The sequence below is a fragment of the Anomalospiza imberbis genome, chromosome 3 (genome assembly GCF_031753505.1).
Source record: "Anomalospiza imberbis isolate Cuckoo-Finch-1a 21T00152 chromosome 3, ASM3175350v1, whole genome shotgun sequence".
Classification (NCBI taxonomy): Eukaryota; Metazoa; Chordata; class Aves; order Passeriformes; family Viduidae; genus Anomalospiza; species Anomalospiza imberbis.
The window spans coordinates 6,146,561-6,167,419 of record NC_089683.1 but is presented as its reverse complement, the minus strand read 5'-3'; the positions used below and the strand labels follow the sequence as shown (position 1 = coordinate 6,167,419).

The 20,859-nt window shown below is 40.9% G+C and overlaps 1 long non-coding RNA gene across 1 annotated transcript; it reads left to right on the top strand.

Moving 5' to 3' along the window:
• Positions 1-701: 701 nt before the first annotated feature.
• LOC137471984 (uncharacterized) lies at positions 702-6,519 on the top strand. The gene is made up of 3 exons (XR_010997944.1): positions 702-822; positions 5,054-5,097; positions 6,415-6,519. It is a non-coding gene; the product is annotated as an uncharacterized lncRNA (long non-coding RNA).
• The last annotated feature ends 14,340 nt before the right edge of the window (positions 6,520-20,859 follow it).

Here is a 20,859-nt window from a genome sequence, read left to right as displayed (position 1 = left end):
GCATTGTTTTTAATAAGAACTTATTGCTTTTGCCTTTTCTTATACCTCTTTTGTTAATGCTTCCTGGGAGTGATGACTGATGCAGTATCAGCTTTTTGGATGAAGGATTGTTTTAAAGATTGTAATGAATGTTTGGAAGCATTCATACCATTTGATTATGCCAAGTTTTGATTGGATCACTCTGACTTGGCAGAAATGGTGATATCATCTTTGATTTTTATTTTTTAATCACTGTTACCCAATTTTCAAATTCAACAGTGTATTAATGAAAAATACATGTATGGTTTCTATTGGGCTAAAAGGGAATTTAAGTATGTAGATAATACACTTATGTGCATTGGTAATTCCAGGTGTAGCAGAGTGAGAGAGATGAAAATTGTTTGCCACAAAATACACAGAAATCAGAAGAAAAATATGGGTGCACCCACAGCAGAAACACTGTGGCTCCATTTGCTTTCAGATTTTACAAAGAATTTGAATAAAAGACATTAAATGTCCATATTTCCTCCTAAAATATAAATAAAGACTTAGATATTTGAAATTACATCCTGACACTCTTTTTGATTCTCACTGCATGCAAAATCAGGAACTGCACATATCTGTGGTGCTCACAGCTGCCTCATGACAGGGAGCTGCTGAGATGTTCCTGTGTTCTGTTGGGTCAGGATATTAAAATGTTGCCTCTTGTGACATAGCTGGGGGGAACTGCCAGTTCTCAGGGTGGTGGAATGTTTGCAAACAAGTGGGGATGAACCTTGCACTATACACATCCTGGACATGGTTTCCATAGCAGTGTAAAATCTACAAGTGCTGCTGGGAATTGTTCTCCCACGTGAGTCTGAAAAATGTTGTTTCACTGAGCTCAAAGAAGCACATTTTGGGGAAATGCATTTCCTTCCCCTTCTGGGGTTTGTATTTGAGTGGTACCAAGAGAAGTCATACTCAGTAAAGAATCCTTTGTCCAACATATCCTGAACTGGCATAGAATCAGAATCACAGAATGGTTTGGATCAAAAGGGACCTGAAAGATCATCATTCCAGCCCTCCTGCCATGGAGAGGGACACCTTCTACCAGACCAGGTTGCTCCAAGTGACATCCAACCCAGCCTTGAACACTTCCAGGGATGGGGAAGCCACAGCTTGCCTGGGCAACCTGTGCCAGGGCCCCACCACCCCCATATGAAGAATTTCTTCTTAATATCCAATCTAACCCTGCCATCTTTCAATGTAAAGCCATTCCCCCTTGTTCTATCACTACCTATCCTTGTAAAAAGTTCCTCTCTGACTTTTACTTGTCACCACCAAGTTAATTTTGTGGTTTTGTGTTTTCCCTATATGATACCACAACTTCAACAAGGGAGCTATGTCTGAAAGGCAGAAAGTTGCCTACAGCCACAAGCTTGCTCCAGTGCTGCTGACTTGCTCTTTCGTATCACTTTGTGTGTCATTTTGCCTCTGCTGGGCTGAGGTAAGGGGCAGTACCAGAAAAGCCAAGAAGCAGCTGTAGCAGCTGCTATGATTTCCATATGATTTAGATGCACTACCAGGTGGTCTGGTAGTGCATCTAAATAAATCCCTTGTGGATCACAATTAATAAAAGTCAGCACTTCTCTGAGGCAGTTGCAGACCAGCCCTTGCACATCCCTTTCCCCTCATTTTTTGTCTGTGTATGTTGGCCCCTCTTGTTGGCTCCAGACATGAAGACCAGTGCTTGCACTTGTTGAACCTGTCTTGGGTTTGCTCTCTCTCCAAGTTTTCATAGAAGCCAAGGTCTCTTGAAGGTCTTAAAGACCTTTGCAAAGGATAAATGGCATGCTTTGTTTCAGTGCTTTGTTGTCTTGAGCCCAGAACAAAGTTTGCAGGTTTCTTGAGTTCCTGTAGATGGCAACTGCAGGACAGTTGTCCCTGGCTCTAAAATAATGTCTAAATGGTGAGATTTAAGCTCAGGGAGACAGGAACAGGAAGGGTCCTCCCAATTGAAACTAATTGGATCCATGCTCCGATATCCGTGCCTGTTTCCAAAAGGGTATAATGATTCCAGCCAGACTGTTTGCTCAGTGTCAGTCTGAATTTAACTTCATGCTACTTCGCTTTATTTTAATTTGACATTATTTTTGTGTTTATTTTACCTAATAAGTGAATCATTTAACTATAAAAGACTCGTTTTGGAGGGTTAAGGGTGGAATCTGGAATGGGTGAAGCTTGGAATAACCACTGACCTGCTCGATTATGCTGGAGTAGGGCACGAGCAATGATGTCACGTCAGGGAGGCAAGCCAGACACGTAGGGGTGAGCAGGCCTGCCATTCTCCCTTCCTTGTCATTGGAAATGTCAGTAGACTTGCTTGAAGGACAGATGTGGTTGAGTTTGTGATAAAGACACACTGAACTCTCCACCAATCAGAAAACATTGATGTTATTGTTGAAATTTACTTTGATGAATTGATTCTAAGAGAAAACTGATGGCATTACTACCACAAAAACACCGTTTCACTTAGTCTGCAATATCATGATACAAATGAAATATGAGGGGTACACAGTCTGTGTTTCAAAAAGCACACTGTGAAACTGGGAAACTGTTTTTGAAAACTGGACTCTTTCATCATTTCTCAGACTATCTTCCAATATAAATTGTCATTTTTTTTAAACAGTGAATTGAGCTATTCCTGATTTATGCTGTTCTGAAGGTATAATTTAATAAAAGATATGTCAATGTCTCATGACTTAGAGGGAATTGCTTCCTTTGTTCTCACTTGAGGTGGGATTTACCTAGTATAACTTTAGAAAGCTACACTGAGGATGCTAACCCAGGCATCGACTATAAACAAAGGAAAGAAATAGGATCCCTTGGGGATTGCTTAATTTAGTCTGGTTTTGTTATCAATATGTGGAAGAGATACGTCATGGGTTTAAAATGCATCTCCCCCTGAGAGAGCTGGGGTGGTTCAGCTGGGAGAAGAGAAGGCTCCAACTTATTGTGTCCTTTCAGCATCTAAAGAGGGCTAAAAAGAATAGTGGAGAAAGACTTATTACCAGTGCCTGTAGTGTGTCTACAAGGGGAAATGGTTTTAAACTGAAAGAAGGAAGATTTAGATTGGACATAAGGAAGAATTCTTTTGTGATGAAGGTGGTGAGACTCAGAAATGACCTGCCCAGAGAAGCTGTGCATGTTCTGTCATTGGAGGCATTCAAGGCCAGGCTGGACAGGGCTTTGAGCAATCTCTTCTAGTGGAAGATATCCCAGCCCAGGGAAAGTCTGGGTGATCTTTGAGGGACTTTTCCAGTCCAGACCACTCCATGGTTCTATGACTCTCTGATTATAGAGTCCAGAGTGATTACTTCTGGGCAGAAGTGCATACTTGTGGTCAGATTAACTTGGTTTTTGTGATCTAAAACTGAAAATTTGCAAATAATGTGATCTGACCCACATCTTGCCTGGACAAATCATAACTTAATGTAACTTTCTGTATTTTCTGGAAAAGCATCCATTGTTGGTCTAGAGATTTTTTGCACTGTTGGAACCACTTATTTCTGGAGCTATACTTCCATTTGTACCTGCCAAAACATCTCTTGTTTGATTGGGATGAGGTTACTGACTGATGCAATTCATTCAGTATTGAGACTTAGTCTTAATTTGTTATTTAACCACCTGGAAAACTTTGTGCAATCTGAAAACTTTATGAACAGTAATATTTATACTTGTTCTCAGAACAATGATCAAAGCACTAGATGACATGACACAATACCAACCCCTGTAGGAACCCGGGGGGTGTACCGTATTTAAAACTAATTTCCTGTTGACATTCCTATTTCTGACATCTCTTAGCTAATAATTTCTTAATTCATTTTACTTCTGTGCTATTGAGACTGTGCAAAGTTCATGGTTGCAGGAGAATGACGACACACCCAACTGACCTTGCAAAAGCCTATGTACCTCATATATCTCAGAAGATATTTTTACAGACCAAATGTGTTGGTTCAAAAGAGAATGAGGTTAATTTGAACTTACTGAGTGGCCCCAATTAAATGTTATTTCTAAATTCTTTGCTTATTGAATCACTTTACTACATTCCTTTAATTTTGTCATGAATTAAGTCACCTCAGTCAGCTATCTGCATCATCTCACTTTTCTGCCTTGGAAAACTTGCACATGAATTTTGATTTTCAGGAATTCTGAGCTCCTATGGTAATTAAAAACAAGTATGAACCTACCAAAATCTCTCTCAGGTAGTTTTTAAGTACAAATTACCAAAATCTGTTAAATTAAAAATTGTTAATACCTCAGATTGCCAGATCATGTGTCTTGAAGGCAGTTAGGCTGGAATCCAAACTCTCTCCCCACCCACAAACCACGGGCACCTGAGCTTGAGGAGAATCTCTGTATGTGGGTCTCATGCAGGGCTTGGCTGAAACACGTGACTCTAACATGAGACACGTGAATTACTCTTAACAATATGCAACACTTTTAGTGGTGAAGGTGATGTGAGATGAGTACGTTTGAGGAATGACTGACCATGAGATTGAGCTCCCAGAAAAAGAACTGCACAAAAAGACTGAGTTACTGATGTGCACAAATCCATATCCTGACCATCTTTTTCCCATTATCCCTACCTCTCAAGCACTGCATACTGAAATCCTTTTGTGGGCCAAGTAGCAGAAGGGCAAGTCCTGCCCTCATTAATACCAGTTCAAGCCCACAGAAGCCATTAGGATTGGAACACTCCCACTGGCTGCTACTTTTAGCCCAATGCTGATGCTTTTCTGCTTATGCAAAACCTCATTGATGAGATTTGGGATAACCAAAACCAAATGCAACCAATTTAAGAGAATGATGATGTTGTGGTCAAGGCATTGGAGTTGGGTATTGGAGACATAAATTCAGTTTCTGGTCATCTCACGGTTTTGCTGTTTGATCATGGGTAAGTAGCACTGTAAGAGTAATACAATAATGGATGCTACACAGGGGGCCTGACTAGCTCTGGATCATATTTTAATTGAGATAATGAGGCTCTAACTCAGCTAATTTAATTTTATAACTATTACAGACCCGAAAGAGAATTTCTTTTTACTGAAAAGGAGGTACTCAATGGATAAAAAGGTAAATAATATAAAGCACTAGCCTTGTGAGTACATGATACCTGAGTAATAAAGAGTTGGCAAATGTTTAGTCATTCATAAAACATCTTTCTCACAAACATTTTTTACACTGTTCTTTTATATTAATAGAAATATACTATCTTAAGGCAAAAAAAAAAGATTTTGCTACAATATTCATTCCATTGAGCTGAAATAACACCATATAATTTTCTTATTATTAAGCAACATTATTTTATTATTGACAGGGAAATAAGTCTTTGTGCAGTTGTACAACCTATATCAAATAAACTGAGTTAGGCAGATTTGTCTAAAGTTGCCTTGGACTCTCACCCTCTCTCCACCACAGTAATCTGATCCTGCAAAATTTCACAATGAGTTTTTGGCAATTGTTCCCCTAAGGTCCATGACTCTTCCGATAAAATCCTAGGCACTGATCAGAAAAAAAACCTTCAAAGCTAGAGAGAGCACATTATTATAGTGGTTGACATAATGTCATCTGGAGGAAGACATTACCACTCAAAATTAACCATGGCCATGTGGTGAGCACTGTGGCTTCTCCTGACTTCAAAGCTCAACATGGTAGTTAACAGATGACAATACCCACTTCCTTGGGCCTTACTGAATTTACTTACTGGGCTTCTTGAAAATTATCTTCCCCACCACATGAGTGACCAAAAAGTAAACCTCTACAGAAAAAAAAAAAAGTCATTAACATCTGTACAGTGGAATCAAATGTGCCCATGTTTATAAGGGGTTTTGATGTGTGTGAACAAGTGCTGACTCCAGATTTTGTAAATTTAGTATAATGTGTCCCTAAATATTTTTAATGCAGTTTTTGGACACAGTGAGAATATGAAATCTGAGATCAGATATTTTGCAGGTCAAACAAAAGCATACCTCTGCTTGTGCTAGTCTACATATTTAGGAGCTTTTATCTATTTTTTTGTGTCTTGCTGTTCTTCAATCTGTTAATCCAGGGAATCATTAAATGCCCACATGCTTAATTTGACTCCTGATATTTTTCTGTTGTAAGTTGAGCAGCTGTATTTGAGTCTGTCTAGCATAGAAGGATGGGATTAGGTATACTCAGAAGTAGGAAGGAGACTGGGAGAAGTAAGAGAGGAAGGAGAAGAAGGAATGAGCCCTGGTTTTATGCTTACTGCAGTCTGGATGACTCCCAGCATTTCTATTGCTCATTATTCCTTTGAAGTCAGTAAATGTCTGTGAAAATCTCTGGTGAAGTTTTCTCACCTCCACATAACTCTGGTAGAAGAGGACAGTTTAGTCTCACTGCTGCTTTCTCTTTTATCTTTAATAGAGCTTAGTCCACAGTCTGTGTCAACAGAGCCCAGTCCTTCCCACATGAATGTTGGCATGGTGGCACCTGATGAGCCATGCAGGGGAAAGGAAAATTTGGGTTTTTTGATACCTGGAATATTACATTTCTAAATAAATAAATAAATAATCCAACCAACCTGAAAGAACATTTTATAGTTGTGGAATCAAGTACTTAAAAGCTGATAAATGGCAGAATTAAGGGTGTCAATCAAGTTCCAAATGTTGCCTTCTGGCACTGTAAATTATGATAGTCTTTAGTTATCTAATTATATGCATTTTTTTTCCTCAAGGCTCCTGTGCCTAATAATGCATATGTAACATTAAGGAGCAGAAAAAGAAATGGAAGATTTGCTTATTAAGTTTGCATCAAATAAAGCAGAGTGCAGAAGTGGAATTGCAAAAAAAAAAAAAAAAGGAGCTAATAGCTGCAGAAGGGGAATTAAACCACTAATTCTGAGATCATAAATTTTTGACAATTATTATGATGTCTTCTTCATCTCTGCATCTGGGGAAGTGTTGACTCAGATTATAACCAACCATCTGAGAAGTCATCACTTTGACAAAGTGGTTCCTCTGAGGCATTACAGATTCTAGCTGGTTGTGAAACCATAAATGCAATCTTCACACACATTCAAATTTAGAAGATTTATAGAGATGTAGCACAACTGCTATCGCACCTTTACTGTTTTGACCAAAATAATACTGATACATGATTAAACCTTTCAAAGATTTTGCCAGCAAACTGGTAAGTCCTTCAAGATTCTGTAATTTCATTCATTCCTTTCTTGCTGGTAGAAAAAAAAAATTAGAAGTTCTACTTTTGAAGGCATTTTATTATAGACAGTCAAGCAAAGCTGTGTTCTTATACATACAAGTTATGGACGTAGTGGTCTTCTTGACCTGTCCCAAAGCACACTCATGGTAGAACTGGTGATCTCTGCCTAAATTCTGCTGAAGGACACCCAAATCTTGGGTCTACAAAAGGTCTACAGCATCTCTTCAGTCTCTTTATATCATTAAACACCTCTGGTCTCACCATTATCAGCAAGAAGGTGCAGCACAATTTCACTTCTGTAACATCCAGCAGAAAAAGGCTGATTTGGCAGCACATCCAGAACAGCTGTTGGTAATGCACTGCAAAGGTCAGTTTACCCTTCAATTATCACTTAGGTCTGGAATAGAAAGACACAAGGTATTTAGTCCCCAAGCCTGTCCAGTCCAGCCCCAATGCCACTGCTCCTAATGAAAATGGCAGTCAGGCAATGATAATGCTGCTAGACATCTCATCATGCATCTGTGCAGGGGCTAAAGATAGGAAAAGCATAAAGTCTAATTTCTATGAACATTTTGAAGCTTCCTTTGTGACCTTACTGGTGTCTTTTTAATGTAGTTTTACATGTGTGCATATGACATACCAGAATTAGAGGAATATTAAGTCAGGAAGTCTGGAAAAGACTTCATGATGTTGAAGACATGAACATCATCCATGTTGTTCTTGACATTTTTGCATATTCCAAAAAGCATCCTGTAATGACAAACTCAAATTCCTAAGCAATATACTTTCTTAGCTTTTAAAATTTCTTTAGTCAAATCTAAATTGTTCTTGTTGAATTTCAAGCTTATCGCTTCTTGTTTATCCTTCCTTGCTCCTTGTCTGCACCTTGTGTGTCCAAGTTCACAAAAATTCTGAACTGTCCAAAGCAAAGTTTTGCATTTCTCTGCCTCCCAAAGAAATTTTTAACTTCAGTTATGTATCCCTGTGTAGGAAGACATGGTTTAAAGGAATGGGATTTTCACTTTGATCTTTGAATATTATTTTGGCTTAACCTGGTTTTCTTCATTGAAGCTCTAGCGGAAGCTTTGGGATTCTCCAGCTCTGGAAGAGCTTGTCTTACTCCATAACTCAGAGATCAGCCCTGCACAGCCTGGTGAGGAGCTGCTCTTGAGGTGAAGCAATGGTGCTTTATTCCCAACTACCAGGAGTGATTTTTGAACACCTTTCACTAGGGATCCCAACAGGCAAGTCTACTTCACATGGTGTCCAACATAAAATCTTTTACCTTTACAATTAGGAAAGACTTCAGACATGGTGTCTTCTAGTGGTGAGAGATACTTACCTAGAAAACTCTAGTGAAATTCAAAGTGAATCCAGCTGTCTGTCACCCTATGTCACAACTATGTATAATAAATATGTTCCCTTCCAGATTTGTTGAGAAAATTCAATTACGTCCATATAAAATTTTATGACATTTCAGACAGGTTTTTTTCAGTTCTGTCTACTGTGTCCACTTCTAAAAATGCTTTTTCATTGCTTGATGGGTTTTCTTCTCTTTTTTTTTTCATTTTCCATCTAATAACATTACTGAAAAGTGATGTGAAATAGATAAATCCGTCAGTTTCCTCTTTCATTATCAGACTTACACACGTATGAACCAGAAGATGTGCATGAAGTGCAGGAGATTGAAAGAAAATTTAGAAAATCATGTGCATGCCCTTTTTACCTCTGTGGTGAATGAAAACCTGAAGACCTGAAGAACCAGAGTCCTGCAAGACTTGCAAGGCCAGCATACTGCTGCCAAGAACATGCTGTCATTTGTGGCTCCTCACACTTCCTTGACCACAAGAGAGCCTGGAGACAGGAATCCACCACTGAGGCTTTGAAAAACTGCATTAGGTTATTGAGCAACTGGATTCATGAAACTCTCCTTGATTTCCTTTTTGGGGTTTCTCTTGGCTTTGCAGCCAATAGCCAAATGCCAATTTCTGACAGCATTTTTACTGAGGATATTGTACATTTTCACACTAGATAGTCTGGTGTCTGTGTTATTCCAGACAAATTAGCTGGGGAAATGGATATTACATACAAACACATGAATACATCTTTCTATTCTTCAAGAGCTTTAGGTCTCAAAGGCAAGCAAGAAATTAGGGAAAGCCGCGGTTTAGGTAGCTTTTGCAGTGTCAGTTTCCTTTCCACGTCCAGAAGATCGATGCAGGTATTTGAAAGATGTGTAGATTCGGTGAGGTGGTTTAGTGGTGGGCTCAGCATTGCTGGGTTAGTTGTTGAATTCAAGGTTGTTAGAGGTTTTTTAGAACCTATACAATTATGTGACTCTATAATGAAATTATCATATCCTATCTCTTACAAACCATCTTGGTCTCATCCAGTGCTCAGGATCAGAAATCTTGAGACCCAGGAGATGCAATGTGGCAGTCCCATTACTCTCAAGAGGATGTGGAGAAATGGAGTAAGGGACTATAGGGACAGAAAAAAGGTGTAAGAGGCCCCATCTGCTTTCTTGCCAAGATCCCTGCTCTTGGTGCTGGGAACACTTGTGCTTACATCTCCCCATGCAATTAGAATTACTTGTTTTTGTTCAGCTAACAGCATAAAAAGCTTGCACAGAAAATATTTTTTTTCTTTAAAAATCATATAAATTGCCAACTTCAGTAATTGTGGGAAAAGCCATAATGGACAACCCCTTTCCCTTGCCCTAATTATACCCACACAGCTGGTGCTTTACCCATCTCCCTCCCCAGCAACCTCCCTCATGCTGCTCAGCTCCAGCAGGAGGAGCAGTGGGAGCACACGAGAAGCATCCCCCGTCTCTGTGCTCCCCCAGCACTACCAGCACCCCTTCCACAGCCAAGAGCAGCAAATTATCTAGAAACTCGTATTTGGCTCAGGGCTGGAGGAAACTCCAAAGCTGTTAAACTTGAAAAAAAAACTCTCTGTGGAGTGTGTGCGACCTCAGAGTTCCCAAAGGCTCATTTCATAGGATAATTTCACAGGGTAATTTCACCGGAGAAGGTTTTCGCAGGAAAAGGCATGTCTCTGACAGTAGGGTAAGCCCCTTGCTGAATTCCAAATCCCTGCTCTGGAGAAGAGGGATAGGAGATTTTTTTAATGAAACACCTATTTGCGTTCTGTTGAGTTTTATACTGTGAGAAAATGGAACTTTTTTTTCCTTGGGCTCTGTTTTGTAAACAGGTGAACCACATTTGTAAAATTTCAGCTCAAATGGTAAAGTTCACAAAGTTATGAAGATGTATAAACGGAGTGTCATAATGGTATGAAAGCCACATAGAGGACAGTGTTGTCTGAATAATGGTATGGAGTCAACGGCTCATGCAGTTCTGCAGAGGGCTGTGCTCCTGCCAGCTCCTTACCAGTGCTCTCCTTCACAGAGGGCATATCCCACACCACGCAGTGTTAAAGGAGAGCTAGAGTTTCCTTATTCACCTGTCCTCCCCACTGTTGAGTAGATTCCTGGATAGATACAGCTGTACCCTTAAAAGGGGATTGGCAGCATTTAGAAATGACACACATGTTAGACTGCTTTTTAGCAGTGCCAGGAGGAAGGATTTGTGGCAAATGTAGGGAATACAGCTGATGGTGCCTTGGAGGCACCTCCAAAGTTAGGTGGGAGGTAATTCAGGGATTTGGATCTTAGAAGGATAATTAGGACAAGTTAAGCACCCAAGACTTTTTGTGGCTCTTGGCCCCAACATCTGTGCAATAAAGAGTATTGTAAAAAATCACGGAATGGTTTAGGTTTGGAAGGGACCTTAAAAATCATCCAGTTCCAATCCAGACCAGGTTGCTTCAAGCCCCATCCAACCTGGCATTGGACACTGCCAGGGATGGAGAATCCACAGCTTCTCTGGGCAATCTGTGACAGGGCCTCACCACCCTCACAGAGAAGAATTTCTTCCTTACATCTAATCTAATTCTCTTCTCTTTTAGTTCAAAACTATTTCCCCATTTCCTATCAGTATCTGCCTCTGTAAAAAGCTTATTTCCCTCTTTTAATAAGTCCCCTTTAGAAACGGGGCATTTGAGCTGGAAACCACTCTTAAGAAAGCCAAGAGAACAGTCTTGAAAAACTCTAGAGAAAACCAAGCTGTCAGAAAGTAAGAAGAAACACGGGTGTAGTCCTCCTGGATTTCAAGTGGTGTGTTTCATGGTGGAGCAGTACCATGCAGATGACAAGTCCATCCTCAATCTTGGCACTGAGCACGACAAGAGATCCGTGATGGAGGGTGATCCAAAGTGCACGGCTCTCTTCAGCAAGTACACTGCTAATCACCTATATAGCCACAGAAGCCAGCTGGTCATCAATTATCCAGAGATTCCTGAGGCTGGAAAAGGCTGACAGGGCCGAGGTCGAAGAACACGCTGCAACTCTTCTCCCCTCTCCACTGGGAAAACAGCACGATTGGCTTGGTACAAGCCACTGCGAAATGGCAGGATGTTCTTGTGGTTGGCTCCATTGTAATTTGCTTTGGAAATATTCTGGACATCTCTCTTCTTTGTTGGGCAGGGGAGGAGGAAGTATTTGAACCTTTAAACCCAGTGTGTCTGGCTCTGTTCCTATTTACTGCTGTGTGAGAGGGTGAAGGCAACACTTGAACTTAGAAGATGAATAGAGCTGGTTGAGTGTTTTGTACCTGCTAATTACTTTTCTTAATTTATCTGTCTAAATTCTTTGTGCCTATGTGTTGTGCTTCCCTATTTCACTACCTCTGAAGAACAACAGCTCTTGGCATGGTTGAGCAGTTTAAAAAGGCGAATTGCACTGATAAGTGACACCGCTCCATTTAAAAATCTTTCCTGCTTTCTTTTCACCTGCTTTTTTTGTCTCACACAGCTTTGTGCACAAAACAATATTCCAATAACAACTAATTGTTTTCTCTTTAGCACAACTAGCCTGAATCCTTTATATCACACATAGGAGATATATACCTACAAATATCATACATAAAACATTGAATGGGCACTGGAGTATATAAAGACATGAATTTAGTATCTGCTGGTCCAAAATGTGGATTTAGCACCACCAAGAAGGCAGTCTGGTGTGCAGGGTCTTCAGATCTTTGACTGTGAGTCCTAATGCCAGAAATTTCACTTCTCTGTGCCTCGAATTATTATCCTATAAACTAGAGTTAATTTTACTTGTCACTTTGTAAAATACTTTGAGGAATATTGCCCAAAATTACCATCTAGGAAAAAAGTGTTATTAATGTTATTAGGACTGATGACACAAAGTTAAGCTGTTCCAATTTTATCCAACGGCCAAACACACACTCCAGTTTTACAAATTACAGTGTGGGCTATCCAGTTTCACGAGCACACTTGCCACTCGGTGCCACAGCTTTATACCTCTGGCTCCACAGTTAACATGAACTCAGTATAATCACCATAGAATTTATGTCAATTTTGTGGAAATGTTATGATTATTCACAGCTGAGATTTCAAAGGCATCTTAAAGCACTTCAGCGCCATAGAGTTTCCCGTCATGAGTCTCAGGAGATCTACCTGCTGCACTCGCCACCGAGCCTGGAAACCTGCCCTCTGAGCTTCAGCCTGCGCCCACACAGGGAGCCCGGCTCCTGCATTCACGAGAGTGAGCCTGGAACAGGAACATTCACCTCTGCCTCCATTAATTGGCTCAAAAATGCCATTTTCTGCTCCTGTGCAAAGATGGACAGGGGATTGTCCATAGCTGAAGTGGAAAAAGGAGGCTCTCTGGATTATCAGTCTAGGATTATATTTTATTCAATAATGTAAGCAAGCACAAATCCCCAAAGAGCTGAAAAACTGACCTTTGTTAAACCTCTGCACTGAAATTCAGCCCATGCCACGTGCTCACCTGGTCACCCACCTGGTCTGTGCTGCATGCTTCATGGTGTTCCTGAGAAGCACTGTAGGAAATGACACATTAGAATTTTTGGGAATAAAGGAGAACACATGGATATGACCTATGCTGTGCCATCTGCTCTTAGGACCAGAGAAAGGGGCTTGACCCCATTTAATTCATTTTAATAAATGTAGCTGTTCTGAGCAGGATCCTTTGGCCTGTCTTGTAATGTACATCTTTAAAAAGCCATTTCCAAGATGGGAAAATTAGCAAATTGTTTAAAATTAGCAGAGTACTTGAAAACAAGACAGGGAATTGTCTCTCATGTGGATGTAAGCCATATTTTTAGAATCAGAAGTGTCATCATTAATACCTTGTCAATCACTTTTCCTACAGTAACCAAAATTTCTGCACACAAACTCTTGAGATTGAATGACAAATATTTTTGCTAATTTGTCAGCAGAAATGAGAGCTTTTGTAATTATTATAGTTGTGGTGCTTAGGGATATAATTTAGGTGTGCACTTGACATTGTTGGGTTAATGGTTGGACTTGATGATCTTAAAGGGTGAATAAAATGGGCTGAGAACCCCTAGGACATTTGAAAAAATGTTACAAGACAAAGGCAGTGCACATAAAATAATGAATCATATAATACCTATCATTTAGGTAAAACACTTTATGTTTGAGCAGTAACTATTTGCTTTTGATACCATTTTACTACCTGTATGAGAAATAAAAAGTGAAATTCTGTTGCGTGGGAACTTGTTTAAATTCTCAAAATAACTTTTTTTCAGTTCCATGGGGAGGAAATGAGAGGTCTGAGTCAAAAATCAAGGTCTTCTTATGGCACAGAAAGAGAGGAAGAAGCAGGCTCTGATGCAGAAAGATAACTGTCTGGAGAGATGAGATTACAGGCACTAAAATGCAAGTACTGCTTTCCTGACCTTGTAAAAGGGGAACTAACAGCTATATGCATCACACAGAGGTTTGGATATCAACTTTATCTGAGATGAGAAACTACCAGCTTGAAAAGAAATTTATTCCAAGGAACATCAGCCTCTGTAGCCTCTTGAGTATGATCTGATCTTGCACTGGAAGGTAGAGGGATGGAGATGACCTTGTGGCTGTGCCCAGTCATTGACACTTTGATGCAAAAATGGCCACAGGAAGGGTTGACACCTTGTGGGTGTGAGGTCAACTTCCAGTTCTGGTCCAGCACTCCACTTTCACCTTCCTTTTATGGAGAGGGAAGCCAGCAACCTGCTGGGATCTGCTTCCTTTTTTCCTTCCAAGAGTTTGCTTAGTGCTCCCTGCTGGCAGCAGCTGCTCCCTGGGGCTTGTAAAACTGAGGGTGCTGCTCCAGAAACAGAACAGAACAGCCACCTTCTGGGCTGAAATCTGTCTGAAAACTGAGCTCCTCATTGCCAGGGATTGCACTCCCCCTCTGCTTGGAGGAAGCTCATCTGCAACAGAGGCCTGAGGCTCACAAATATCAGATGGGTCTTGCCTACCTGACACGTCAGGGTGCAGCTCAGGAGCCTCCAGAGCGGAAAGCTACACCAGGACTTGTACTATCTCATATCCTCTGCAGGTTGGTGAAAAGAGGACCTGAAACTCAGGGGCTTGCACCAGTCACACATGGTTTTCGGTGCCAAATTTTGGTCCTCATGCATCACTGGAAGTTTTGCATAAGAATTAAGGTTTGGTTTACTAAGCTAATAAAATTTCTACCTCATGTCAGGTCTTCACCTGCAATTTTTTACCTTTTTTGAGCAGCAAAATCGTGGCTTATGCATTTGCAGCTAAGTAAGGCTGCAAGATTAGGAATGCATGGTAATAAAGAGTTATGGAAATGCACTGACCACAACTCAAAGTCACTGTGTAGGAGAATGCACATGGTTGGGGGGTAGGTTTATGAGAAATAAAGATCTGAATGTTGCTGTGCTTGAGAGTCACGGGCTTTGTGTTTTCTTAATGCCAGGAGTGATTTATTTCTTGTAAACAGCTTTGCTCAATTGGAGCATCCAGTTACTACAGACCTTGTTTGGTATAAAAACTAATGGCATAGAAAAATATTGCTCTAGCAAGGTTTAACTGGTCATCAGCCCAAACATGTGGCTGAACATGAATTCCACTGCTTGAAATATCCTCTGGTCGCTCAGCAACATCTCAATGTCAAGAGGAGATTATAGTCAGCGTTCCCGTTGAGCCGTGACTCAGAGGTACTGTATGGAAAGAGGACATTTCCAGCAAAAGCGTGATATGGAAACTAAACACAGTGCTGGAAATCTTCCCTCCCATAGAAAAAAAGAAATGTGAAAGGCTAGCTCTTCTGAAGTGGAAGTTTGGCTGCTGCTGGGAACGTTATGAAAATACACATTACATGCCTGGATCCTCATACATAACTGTGTTTCACAGCACGTTTCATCACCCACCTTTGCCCTTCCTTTTTTAATTCAGAAAAAGCGCAGGAAGAGACTTTACTTCTCAAGAAAAATAAGTGAAAAACTGTGTAAAGGTGACATTTTTGCTAAGCAGGAACTCTGATAAGTTGAAATGGTGTCGTTTTGCTTGTGTTGCATAAAAGGTGGCTATTAACATGCCTTAGATACTTTGAGAGGTATGGAAATATTTAAAAAAAAACATGGACTGAAGAGATTGGCCTCAGTGAAATTTACATTAAAAAACCCAAGGAGACACTTAAATATTCATAGTTTCCACTTCTAATCTTTCTCCACGTAAGTTTCCTGACATACATAATTCTTAGCTATGTTTGTGAGATGCCCGGCATCCTGAGGTCAGATGCATATTTCTTGTTGGGATCCAGACTGGTTATTTTAAATGTTCTGATCCTGTGCAGGCTTGCACACAAGAATAACTATAAAATGATCAGGACTATGTGCACTTTTAAAGCCAGCCACATAACTGTGATTATTTATATTTTTAAATCGATATATATACACTCATATGTGTTTTCAGGACTGTGTGATATAGAATTTAGGTCAGAAAAATAAAAGTACCACTGTGTATAAATGCTTGGTTGAAGGGGCGAGGGGGAAAGAAGGCAGAGCCAGTCTCATCTCATGGAGCCCAGTAAATGAAGAAAGGACAGTGGGCACAAAGTGAAACACAGCAAATTCCACTTAAACATAAAAGAAACCATTTCCACTGGGAAAGTGGTCATGCACAGGATCAAGTTTCCAAGGGAGGTTGTGGAATCTGCATCCCTGGACATATCCAAAACCCACCTGGAAAGAATCTTGAGCAACCCTCTGCAGGTGACCCTGCTCTGAGCAAGGCCTTGGATTGGGTAATCTTCAGAGGTGCCTTCCAGACCCAGCAGCTCCGTGATTTTGCAATTCTGTTGAAGAGAACACAATTACTTGGATTTATCAGAATGATTTCCTCAGTTGCTTAACTTCATTAGAACCCATAAAAGTAAAACCCGTAAATTTCTTTATAGAGAAATTAAATGATGGCTTTTGTTCCAGGATAAATCTGCTCTGCTCATATAAAAGATTACTTTAAAATCAATTATATATTTTAGGTCCTCAGGCGTATTTGGTTATCTTATGTAAAAGTAATGAATTTCATGAGTTCATCATTCAGTTTGTTAAAAAATTCATTTCTGTTATGTGTTTGGAAAAACTTTGTTTCCATTTCCTTTATTCTTTTAGTTTCTTTACTTTGGGGAAGACTACATAGTAAAACTTGATTTTGTTTTTAATCTCAAATATCCTCTCATGAAATAGTACCTGTGCAAAACCAGCATGTGATACCTTTCACTAACACTGGAAAAAGAGTTGGAAAAAATAGGGTGAAGTAGCCTAGAGTATGGAGTACCCAGGTAACAGCCTTTGCTGAAGGGGTTGTCCATTAGCATTTTAGCATTTTTTTCAGTATATTTCTCTTCACTTGACAATTTTCCAGTATTCTATGTGCAGTGATTCAGTTCCTAGCAAAGAATGGCCTGGGTCCAGTTCTAACGTTGGCCTTGGAAATGATTTGCCATGACAATCTGAGCTGAATTTCACAACCAAGAAAAAAGTTTATGGATGTTCAAATCCTGAACTGGATATGTGGATTTTGTGGTTGGGGTTGTCTGAAATATTTGTTGTTGTTGCAGGAGACCTGGACCTTGCTCTTCTCAGCACATAAACTGCATTGAATCTGGCTTCTTCCATTAAAAAGCCAAAAGTCTTTAAAAAACCTCCAACTTTCTGTATTCAAAAGCCAACCTTTCATCAGAATAGTCTGAGACTGTCCAGCTGAGGTGTAACAATGCAGGGGGAGTGTCTGGTGTCTGGAGCTGGAATAAATCATCCAGTGGGATAGAGGTGACCACTGGCCACCCGCTGGATGAGAATAACCCCACAGGTAGCCCTGGAGTAAAAGTCACTGAGGTATTGCTGGTCGGTATGATAAGGCCTGGGATAAGATATTTTTTTTTCAAGTTGGTCATCTTTAGACAGTGTGGCAAAGGATGTGTTGAAGAAGGGGACCACAGTAATGAAAATAGGCAAAGTCTTAGGGATATTTATGGTAAACTTCTTCCAAACTCAAGGGGAAAAAAGGTGTGAATATATTAGGAAAAAATAGCAAATAGACAACAAAGATTAAATTCACAGGCAGCTTGGAGCCTCTACTTCGTACCAGACAAAGAGGTGGATTGAAATGATGCTGACTCTTGGAGAACTGTAATTTGATTTGTTTTGCTGCAGTTCAGAGGAGAATCCAAGCTCTGGTTACTGTAGCACTAAAGATCCTCTTACTGCTGGCATAAACAGGAACCTCATCCAAGTGCAGATAAGCAGCAAAGGATGTAATATTGAATTATTCTGCCAGTCTAGAGGTGACCCTTCTGTGTGGGCTTGGGGCCCACATGTGCATGGCAATGCAGTGAGGTATATCCCATTGCTGCTTTCACTGTGTCTTTTCTGTGGCTGGGATGGGGCTTTGGCCCTCTGGGCTGTCAGCTGGGAATCTTTCCTGAGCTCTACATTTATTTTAAGTAAAATCACTGGGCTGATGTGTGCACTTAGCCTTGATGAAGTCATTAATGTGGTTTCCAGCATACTGTTCATAAAATTCATGGCTGTACTTAATTGGTACCATGTTCTTCCTCCTCAAATATTATTATATTAATAAGAAAAAATGTTGAAAGGCCTAATAAGCTACACACAGTAGAGGAATGCTTGAACTGCTGTTAGCTGGTCACATCACCACAGACATGCAGGCCAGTTGTCAAACAGGGGATTATGTGTCATTAGGGCACTGAGTAACAGCGCAGCCAGCGAGGCAGCTCATCCCTGTTCTCCCAACCCAAATGCTGCCAGCAGATGCACAATGCTGGTCTGATGGGTAGGTGGGGAGAGGAGGGGGATGCTGCTTATTTACTCTTAGAGTTCTGTCATCTTTTTGGTTGGCAACTCCTGTGATGCTGAGCTGGGGGTTCACTGAAGAAGACAATTCTGATAATCTCCTAGGAAAAAAATAGGGTTGTCCCACTAGGGACAGCTTTTCTTCCTGAGAATTCCTGTGTGGTGTTTCTGAATTTGCAGCTCTACAGAGGGCCAGGACAGTGTCTGGGTTCTGCCCAATCTGCTTAATTTGGGGCTTTCTTTTAGGAAAAGGGAAAAAGGTGAGTAGGATGCTAACTAGCTGGTGGACATATTAAACAATTTCAGGTATCTTATGTATTTTTTTTTTTGCTTTTAACTTGCTAGAGTTTAAAAGAGTTGCATTTATCTCACTTTAGCTGGTTAAATGTTAAATTTATTTTCTAAATAAGTTGTTTATTGTGTTGTATGATTAGCACCTTCACAATTTATGAATCCCTCCTATTTAGGGATTTTATCCCACAGTAACCTCTGCCTACTCCTGATCTTAAAGGTCTTTCCCAACCTAATCCTTCTATGATTCTAATCCCTCTCTGATCTTTTCCTCCTGAGTTCAGAAGGAGTCTCAATGGCTTGCCTAGGTTAGGTCACTAACCTCTGTCACTTGCAGAGACAAAACTGAGATGAATCCTACTGCCTGTGATCAAACTCCAGCTCCCCAGCTGCTCCCTGGCCCCAGGCAGCATTGCCAGGAGGAGCTGTGCTGTGCAGGGTGGCAGTGCCTTGCACTTGCAGTCCTGTTCCTCTAACCCAAGTGTCCAAAGTCTGAGCAGTGACTGCACATCAACGTTTCAAGGGCATTGCCTTGACACCATATCCAGTGAGAACAAAATCTTTTCCTTTGTAGGCATATCACAAGGCAGTGAGCTCAGTGGAGTTACACCAAGCAGGCATCCAACCTCAGCTACCTAACTGAGGTTAATGGAGGACATGGTCAGAGGGCCAGGATCTTCCTGCCGCCAGGTTAGCTGACCTGGGCTGCAGAGTGGACTGATGGCTGCAGCACTCAAACTACCAGGGAGGTTTTCCTTTGAGCCAGCCTTTCACACTGGCCTGAGGTGTTGGCTCTGTGGACAGCCCACTGCTCAATGACTGGTGGATTTGCCACTCTCAGCTGCAGAAATTGTTAGGTCCACTACTGAAGTGTGCCTTGGGAAGCACCTGAGTGTGCATAACATTATGTCCCACATCCAGACAAGACTGGAGTTGTGCTTTCCCACCCGCCACGGTGGGTGAAACAAGCTGCAAGCAGAGTATAACTATCCTGATCCAGATTTAACCAGAAGATGCTGAATAGGGCCTTCAATTTTAAGTGTCCTGGCTGTAGCAGAACCAGGAAAGAAGCCCCTTTTGTTCCCGTCTTCCTCCAGAAACTGACATTCAAAGCTTAGCAAGAAGCATTGTCAAAATATTTGAGGGCTAAACGTATCACCATCTGGAACGGGACTGCTAGAAAGAGAGTGAGAGAAAGACTCCTTTTTCACATGTAACTTGTTTAATAAAAATAAAATTCCTCTTGCGTTTCTGACATGGGACTGTAACCATTCCACCCTAACTCGCTTTGTCATGCTCAGATCTATGAAGTAAGAGGAAATTATGGAAATTTATCATGTCTGGGTTCTCAGGATTGATTATGACTCGCTGCTTTTATCTTCCAAACAGTCACTAAATCTAATTGCCTTGTTGTAATGGATTAACCCCTGTGGTCCACAGTAGCATTTATATTGTGTTCAAAGAGACTGTTACAGTTAGGGTACTTTTTTTCAGCAATGTACTTTCATAACATGTAGGTGCTCTATGGACATAACTCACCCTTTGTGGGTCTTGGGGGTCTAATTGGCTCATTGTTCTGCCTTTCTGCAGGGGATGTATTTCACATCACTTTGGGAGCAGGTATAGATGGGTCAAATGGCCTTCCACAGCATAACCATTTCTTTTAAATTACAATGCAAGCAGATTTTGAAACCCTGTGTTCAAATATCAGCATCTGTATTGTAATCAAAAACATTCCCTTGCGGATATTTGTGGGATTAGTACTATTATTAGTCATTGTGCCTCAGCCCCTGGGGAACCTGAACTCTGGGGTCAGGTCCCCAACTAGGAGCTGTATAAATACAGACCCTGTGTTAATAAAGTTCCCACTTTAGATGCCTTTACACCGTGTTTGCCAAGGGCTAATGGCTCACACACGGGCCCTCCTGGTGATTCAGTTTGTCCTGGTGACTCTCCCAGTGTTGGTAACAAGGTGTGTAGGTGTGAGGCAAGGAGCAAGAGGTGGCTGTGGGCAGCAAGGGTGGGGAAAGGTGACAACTGCTGCTCAGTGTGACAACCAGCAGTCAAAGTGTGCTGGCACTCTAAATCCTGACCAGTATCTCTGGAGGTG